General features: G+C 39.6%; 1 protein-coding gene across 3 annotated transcripts in view; it reads right to left on the bottom strand.

Moving 5' to 3' along the window:
- TRMT13 (tRNA methyltransferase 13) overlaps positions 1-6959 on the bottom strand; it is a 74535-nt gene that overhangs the window by 26055 nt on the left and 41521 nt on the right. The window lies entirely within an intron of this gene.

The raw sequence follows: 6959 nt of genomic DNA, 5'->3' as shown, positions 1-6959 counted from the left end.
TTATTGAGTAGTACATTCAGTTTTGGCCCTGGGATAGATATTGTGGATAAAGACGAGTAAGATAGATGACATTTCTGCCCTCACAGCAAGAGCTTTGGCTGGTGATGAAAGCCTTTGCCAGAAGTGGATCTGTGGCAATAACATGAAGAGCAGTGCTTTCCAGTCAGTTTTTAACAGTGCTTTAGCTCTTTTTGTACTGAGGTTGGATCCCTGCTTCTTTCCTTAACAGCCTAGCCCTGCCTCACAAATCCTGCCTCACAAACCACATGTCTAATAATAAGAGAGACTCTACCCTTAAGCTACACAAACCCAAGCCATTCAAGTTCTTTAAAAGGTTATGGTTCCAGGGGCCGGCCCGGTGGCTCAGGTGGTTAGAGCTCCAAGCGCCTAACTCCAAAGGCTGCTGGTTCGATTCCCACATGGGCCAGTGGGCTCTCAACCACAAGGTTGACAGTTCAATTCCTCGACTCCCGCAAGGGATGGTGGGCAGTGCCCCCTGCAACTAAAATTGAACACAGCACCTTGAGCTGAGCTGCCGCTGAGCTCCCAGATGGCTCAGTTGGTTGGAGCTTATCCTCTAAACCACAAGGTTGCTGGTTTGACTCCCACAAGGGATGGTGGGCTTTGCCCCCTGCAACTAGTAACGGCAACTGGACCTGGAGCTGAGCTGCGCCCTCCACAACTAAGATTGAAAGGACAACAACTTGACTTGGAAAAAAGTCCTGGAAGTACACACTGTTCCCCAATAAAGTCCTGTTCCCCTTCCCCAATAATATCTTTGGGGAAAAAAAAAGGTTACGGTTAATATGTTGCTTTTCATGGGGCAAGCAAATGATGACCCTGGTGTGACCCTAGACCATTTGGGGAGCAATATGGGAGGAATGCATCATCCAAGCGTAATACTTTCAGAATGCACATAAAGAGCTTCTAATTAAAGTAACATCAGTGAGTCATCTAGCCTATATGCTGGCCACATAGGTAGTGAGGGAAAAATTGAGACAATAACTATAATAATGCAGACACTTTTAATGCTTTACATATATGAATTCATTTAGTTGCCTCAGAAACCTTATAAGGTAGGTATGATGATGATCCCTATTTTAAAGATGAAGAAACTGAGTCACAGTTTAAATAATAGATGGGATCAATATACTCAGAAGAAGTGTGAAAAACTAAACTGTCTCACTTCATGTTTCAAATGCTCAGATTATCCATGATTTTAGGCTGGTTGAGGCGTAGGTGTTATTAGGCTATGAGGAAGAGTTTTCACATGTCCTGTGGGTCTCAGCAGTTTGAAAGCCTGCCCAAGGCCTGTATTCTTCAGTCAAAGAGTTTTTGGTATTATGACTTCTCTGCAGTAGTAGTTTATTAAAACAACATGATGTTAGTTCATCTTAGAACAGGATCCCACAGACATCCTGTCTCTCTCTCTCTCTCTTTAAATTGAGATATAATTGACATACAGTATTATACTGTTCTCTCATATTGAGCCTACCTTTATATACTGGAACCAAACTGTAGAAAAGCCAGCCACCAGGTATTCTCAGAGATGCTGCCTAAGGGACGAAGGTGAAAACCCGAGACTGGGTCCCCTGAGTGCCTGCGGTGGTCACCCAGGTATTCAAGGTGATGTGCAGCAAAGCACAAGCAGGATATCACAAGCTTCAGGATGTGACCAAAGGAAAATTCTGAGGCTTCCAGAGGAAAGCATCAGGTCTCAGTTGTTGCCATCTATGCCTTATCTTCCCAGATGTCAATTGCCCTGTAACTACAAACACTCAAAAAATAGAAAGAGGTAAGCACAGGATTCGGATTTCACAAGACATTCTTATGCTCTTTCTTGTCCTAAGCTCCCATCACTGCGAACCTGGAAGCAGCATGCGGTTTATTTCGTTTACATGCTTTTGCTGGGCCTGTTCCTCCACTCGACTCCACCAGAAGAAAACCCAGAACATAAGTCACCTCCCCCTGTAAAACTCCTCTGACTGCACCTCCCCCCCCCCCCCCCCCCACTTTTGAATCAATATTTAGTTTCCTCTCTCTGCTTTGTGCCTGCCTCAGACGGGACCCGGGCAGTGATGCAGCTGGAGGAATACGTCTGTCTTCACTGGACTCTGAACCCTTTCAGGAGCCCCAACTCAATTGCCTGGTGCTCAGATGTGCTGAGTAACTTAAAAAGAATTAGCATTTGTCCTTGATTTGATTATATTTGTTTAATGAAGTTCTAACACAGCATGAAGCACAACCAATAACCCAGTGAAACGTAATACGGAACAACCATGTCCATGACGCAGCTCTTCTGTCTGTGGAATGCCTCCGAACGGCTTTGCTTGCTACAAGAAAAAGTATCTAAAGGAGGAAAAGGAATTTTTTCCAACTTCCCTACAATTGGTAGGACATTTGTTTTAAATTTGGGGCAAAGAAGAGTTCTACTTTCTACGTGTAATGTGTCTGTTACAGTACGTTGGAATTCCTTTGCTAATCAGCGTGTTTAGCCTTCAAGCACATTGAGATTTAATAGAACTTGGGTCATCATTTTGCAAATGATTCACTTATACCATTATAATATACGATTAAATGATTCATCTAATGCCAACTGGGAAACAACACAGCCAAACTGTAAAACATTATTTATATGGCAAAACATGGCATATACAGAACATGGCAGGTGCATTTACTCTGCCAAAAATAGAAACTACCTAATTTATTGACTTAGTGAATTATTGATTTATGCCCTGTCACTTTCAGAAAGAATTTAAGAAAGCAATTGCATCCATATTCATAATCACATTTCAACATTATGATTATTATTGCTCTATTGTTATTTATAGCTAACTTTACATAACATTTTAAATCAAACATCTTAATTATTTTATTTAATCCTCACAACCTTATATATTGTTATTCTTTTATTTCAATGTTGAGGAAACAAAGTCTCAGAGAGGATAACTTGCCCAAGGCCCCACAATTAGTGGCAGAAACGGGAAACACAAGACATGTCTTTAAAGTCGACTTCTCAATCATACTCCTGCACAACCCATGATATTAATATCATGCAATACAGTCTCTGCCAAAGTTTATCCCCTACCAAGAATTCCCTAGATTGTATTTAAGATAAGTTGTTCCATCAAGTTGGTTTTATCCCCTACCAAGAATTCCCTAGATTGTATTTAAGATAAGTTGTTCCATCAAGTTGGTTTTTTTCTGAGCAAAGGATGAGGGAAAATGGAAGGAAGTCTTCCATGGGTCTCAATTTTTGCTAGAAAAAAATTCCTATAATTTTACTCTCATGTTGGTGGTGACACTGTGTAGGCTGCTGTGTACTGTTTAGGTACAAACAGAGAGGGAGGAAACCCACATTATTGTCTATTATGCACCAGGCACCACACTCAACACTTATCTGTGCCTCACTTAATCCTCATGACAACACCTCACAGTAAGTAGTACATCAGTTAGATTTTGCCACACCTGAGAGGGACCCAAACCAATGGTGGCTTAAACAACAACAAACCCCGTATCTCTCTCACGTAGATGTCCTTAGCTGGTATGGTGGCTCTGCCCCATCAAGCCCTTACGGGCCCAGGCTCCTTACAGCTTTGTGTTTTGCCATCCCTTTGATTGTCACACCTGTCCCCACTGTCCAGGACAGTACTTTAGCCATCACGTCCACATTCCATACAGCAGAACAGAAGGGAAAGAGGGAGTCAGGAAGACTCCCAGAGCTGCTCTGGATGCTCCTTGTATTCTGGCTTCTTTCCCCACTACTCACTTGCAATCACAGTGTGCTTGGCAAAGAGTTTGGCTACATCTCTCTTGCAGATGTCCCCTAAATAGTTCTCTTTGGATCCACTTCCCTCCTGAGCTCTAGGCACTTGTTTTCACTCTAGCATCTCAAGGTCACCATCTGTTTCATGACACCTCATCAGACAGACCAGGTCAACTCTGAATTATTTATGCTAAACCTGAGATGGTTCTTGTTATCATCGTTAGCCCATCAAAATAACTACAGGCTCTTTTATGCTACACAAAACATGACCACTTAAGTAAACACTGAAAGTAGCATGAATCTTTGATGTTTGCAAGCTCAGAATTAAACGGAAATGAATTCATTATGAGGCAGTCCTAGTACTGAGCAGAGGGCTTTAACCATAAGCTAACGCGTGCTAGTCAGACCCTTGTGAGAGAACTCTAGGTCAGCTTGCTACAACTGAGCAGAACTTGGAGACAGTCGAGAGGAGAGCCACAAAAACAACCAAAGAATGACAAGTATAATTGCGATTCTGTTATGAAGAGACCACCTATATCAGGCTTCTGCTGAATGCCACATGGAATGTTACAATGCAAAGCATGGGGAACAGCTGTTGTGGGTTTTAACAGACAAGAGCCCTGAATGGGAGATCAAGAATTTAGGTTCGATATGGGGGAAAGTGGGGACAGTGAAAGAAGGGTTCATGCTCATCTCAGGGTCATCTCCTCCAACAGGAAGCACCCAGTGTCCCCACCGAGCCATCGTTACACTGTGTGAGACTTGCAATTAACTATTTAACTTGAAGTTTGCTGCAACAAGCTTCTAAATATGTTCTAAATATGTGGTAAATAGTTCTAAAAATGTAATAAAGAGGAAAGTCCTAAAAATGTGATGGTAGTTCTAAAAATGTGGTAAAAAAGTTAAGTAAAAAAAAAAATCAGGGTTATAATAAAGTCTGTACAGAAGTTGCAAGAGTGCAATCACCTGGAAAAACCTAGCAATTGAATTTCCTGGAAAAAATGCAGCCAGAGTACTAATTGCAGTAACAAGGGCAAGTTAAGTTGATGGCAGGTGTAAAGAAGTTAATGGAAACTGCAGGGATGAATATAAATCAGACTGTGACTAACAATTTGAAACATTAAATATTCAAGTACGACAGAGAGAAGTTGATGAGCTAAGCCACCACACTAACAACTCTGCAAACCAAGGGCTTCACAAATTGCACAAGAACATGAACCACCGTCCCATTGTGGTTTTGGCATAAGATTAGAAGGGCCGCATTGGTTCAAATGTTCCTTGGACAGAACAGGACAAACTATCACAGAGATGGCATAATTTTTTAAAACCACCACTGTCATTTACTGCACTAGTTTTCCTAATAAGTTTGTGAATATTAAATACAATGACATATAAATGCAATGCATTTAATTTTAATAGAATGGTATTTCCATAAGATGTTTCTTTTTGGTTTGTAATACTTTATAAATACATTAAGAATTCTCACAGCTTCCATCTTTAGATATTAAGAGTTCTGCATAGTATTTTGTAGAAATGTGAAAAAAAAATTGCCTTTTGAAATGCATACAATAGATTCTCAAAGGTTGGGTCAATAGCCTAGAAATAAAGTATTATCCAGTGAAAGAGTTTAAAATTCAGTGTAGCCTTTATTTCTGTAGAACTAAAAAGTAGTATATAAATATAAAAGCAGAAGGAACATATCTTTTTATTTTGTTATGTGGACAAATACTCATTCAGTATATAGGAAGCCAACGCAATTATTGCGTGATTAAGGTATTGGTTTTTCTTGCTTTTTCTTTTGAAGCAAGACATTATATAATGACTTTCATACTCTGTTCATCTAATTTCAGGTTTAAATTACCCTGGAAATTGCTTAATATTCTGACTATTGCTTATATTCTCTATTTCATGTGAACTATCTTTACATAATGGGAAAAACTATGACAAACACTTCATTTGTAAGAGAAATTATGTTTTGTTCACTTGTATTTTGTTTGCTAAATTACATATTGGTTACTTAGACTCACAGCATGCTTTTCTCAAATGAAGATTTTAAAATCATTTCCAATGAGCTTGAATTATTGGCTGATTCCTAGTGAGCAATAGAATAAACGGCTTTCATATAATATTTGTGTCTCCACTGTTGATTGGTTTAGAGAAGTTTTGTATGTGTGTATGTGTGTGTGTCTATAAAAAACGACAATTTAATATTTTTTTAACTGAAAGAAACCCCTCCCTGAATTTCATTGTTGACTTATGAACATATTCAAGGAAGCCACGTGTGGGGGTTGGTGCAAACTGTCTGGACAGGGAGGTTAGAGTTTTGGTTCTGGCCACAGCTTCTTCACTCTTCCTGTGATCTTGAGCCGTCCCATTACTTTCAGAGCTTAATCATTATAGAAGCACTAGCGAATGTCTATGGAATAAGCAGGTATTTAAAAGCACTAGAACTGCCAAAGTGCCCAAGTGACTAAACAAATGATCATCTACCTACACTCCAAAATGCTATGTAGCCATGAAAAAGAATGATGCAACTTTAAATATACTAATATGAAACAATTTCTAAGATGTCCTGGGTGAAGAAAACATAATATAGAACGATGATATTGTATGCTACCATTTGAGTGTGTGCATGCCAGCACGTGTGTGTGCTTTTAAAGAATACATATAGACATACGCGTATTTATGCTTACATGTTCACTGACCATTTTTGGAAGGGCACACAAGTTATTGGCAATAGTGATTGCCTTCAGAGAAGAGAACTAAATGGCTGGAGGTGGGAGGGGGTCATTAGCTTTTGTCCATGTGCATATATTATAAATTTAAAAAATACATACATAATTTTTTAAAGACCTAGGAATTAACTCCTATCTTGGAAGGCTGAAGAGATAAAGGTTGAGAGGTAATCAAATTTGAAGCCTGGCTAGAGCAGAAGCTTGGGGCTCCTCTGTTATCCATAGTCACCCACATCTTCGTTGTTATTTTTTTTTCTGTAGCATCTGTACCTTTAGTTTAAATATTTAAAGATCTATGGTTTACTAGGTAGGGTTTTTGTTATGCCACACACCTGCGTATTTCCAAGTTTCTCTGCTTGGAACCGATTCATTACATTTTATTAAATACTCAAAATGTGTAAGTCGTGAAAAGTGGAAGGACTTTCAATAGGAATGATTTTTCAGGAGCTTAGCAATAG

Source organism: Rhinolophus sinicus, chromosome 7, assembly GCF_057876585.1.
Source record: "Rhinolophus sinicus isolate RSI-liver-muscle chromosome 7, RSI-T2T, whole genome shotgun sequence".
Taxonomy (NCBI): Eukaryota; Metazoa; Chordata; class Mammalia; order Chiroptera; family Rhinolophidae; genus Rhinolophus; species Rhinolophus sinicus.
Note: the sequence above shows the minus strand (reverse complement) of the source record. Positions and strands in the feature narration are given on the sequence as shown.